The 2,001-nt window shown below is 37.8% G+C and overlaps 1 pseudogene; it reads left to right on the top strand.

The window, feature by feature from the left end:
• The first annotated feature begins 1,437 nt into the window (after positions 1 to 1,437).
• LOC129888147 (small nucleolar RNA R71) lies at positions 1,438 to 1,538 on the top strand (annotated as a pseudogene).
• The last annotated feature ends 463 nt before the right edge of the window (positions 1,539 to 2,001 follow it).

The raw sequence follows: 2,001 nt of genomic DNA on the forward strand, positions 1-2,001 counted from the left end.
TCATTGTAAGCCTACCAGCAAACACATCATTCAGGGCTCCTCCAGTTGCTAAGAAATGATGTCCTAGAATGAAATGAACTTCTAGGTTCATTTCAGTATCCAAGATGAAAAATTCCACATGGAAGATGAGAGTAGCCACTTGGAATAAGACATCTTTAATCATTCTATCAGGCATAGCTACTGAGTGGTCCACTCGTTGTAACATTATTGTAGTAGGCTTTGGCTTTCTCAAGCCTAGTTTTTGAAATATGGATGTAGGCAACAAGTCTATACTTGCGCCCAAATCCCATAAACCTCTTACATTGATACACTTACCAAATCTAATTTACACTATGAAAATCGTGTGGTCTTTGCACTTGGTAGGCATCTTGTTTGGAATTCTTAAACTACACTCCTCAGTGAGTGCCACCATTTCATATTCAGTGAACTGGCACTTGTTAGACATAATATCTTTAACATATTTGGCATATTTAGGAATTCCTTACAAAACATCAATCAAAGGATTTAACTTGTACCCGTCTAAGGAGTTGAATAAACTTACCAATGCATTAATCCTCCTTTTTATTTTTAAACTTTTGTGGTAATAGGAGAGGCAGTTTTGCTTTTGGTTCATCATTAACTTTTGGATGACCACTCCGGGTACTGACATCATTCACCTATTTTGGGTTTGGGTTAGATTTACCCGGCAAACCCCCTTATGGGTGAGAGTTCTATGCACTTGTGAATTTCTCAAACTGCTTCTCCTAATTATGTATAGCCAAATGATTATTTTGTACATCTGTAGCTAACTTGTCTTGGCGAACCATGATTTGTTTCAGCATATCTTCAAAACTCTTATTTCCCTACTGATTTCACTATTGATTACCATGGCCTTACTACCGTTACTTTTGTCCACCAACTTATGGTCTGTACTATTTTTGTCCCTAATTTTGAGCCTGGTTACCATCCTAAGACAAGTTAGGATGGCTCATCCAACTTGTATTATAGGTGTTACCATAATTATGGTGCATTCCACCTCTTTAAGCATTCCCAAAAAAATTGACAAACTTTGAAGTTTCTCTATAATATTCAGCCGAATGCTCACCACCGCCACGTACCTCAAAACTATACCAGTTGTTATTGCACCACACTTACTGGATCATGTTACTACCCCAATGCTAAGTTGGCAAATTTAGTGTTCATCTTATTCTGCATGGCCTCAATCTATGTAGTTAACACTGTCACTACATCCACCAGCATCTGAACTATTTTCTGTACCACAGGTCTGCTGTTGTTTCCAGTCCACTCAGGATTTTCCTGAGATATGTGATTTAGTAAAGCATACAATTCAACATTTTTTTTCTCTACTGCTTGTCCACCTATAGAAGAATCAAGAAGAATCTTGGTATTCAGTTCCAAGCCTTCAATTAAGGTATTGACCAACACCTTGTTAGTCTGATAGTGATGAGGACAACAAATCAACAATAACTTAAACCTATCCCATGCTTGGTATAGGTTTTCGCCTCCTCGCTATTTAAAGCTCAATATCTTACTCCTCTGCTTTCTTGTCTTTCCTGAGGGGAAAAACCTTATAAAATATTTCTTTGCTAGATCATCTTATGTAGTGTTGGAATTAGTTAGCTCAGACTTAAACCACCGCTTTACCACCTGCAACAAAGAAAAGGGAAACAAAATAAGCCTCACATAATCAGGAGATACCCTGATAGACATATAGGTTTCACTAATCTCCAGAAAATTATGGATGTACCCTTGAGGATCCTCGTGTGGTAAGCCAGTAAACTATCCATTAGTGTTCAAAAGTTGCACTATTTTCCTCTTCTGCTCGAATCTCCTTGAATCTTCGTACTGGTACCAATTTACTAATACTAGAAGTAACATTAGTGGCTAGTGGGATTGGCACATTGCAAACTGTTATACGTTCTGATTCCTTCATAGCCTCCTACTCACACTCAAATTGAGGTATGGGATATTGCAGAGATGTTTTTCTCCTTTCCTTAAGTA

This window comes from Solanum dulcamara, chromosome 4, assembly GCF_947179165.1.
Source record: "Solanum dulcamara chromosome 4, daSolDulc1.2, whole genome shotgun sequence".
NCBI classification, from domain to species: Eukaryota; Viridiplantae; Streptophyta; class Magnoliopsida; order Solanales; family Solanaceae; genus Solanum; species Solanum dulcamara.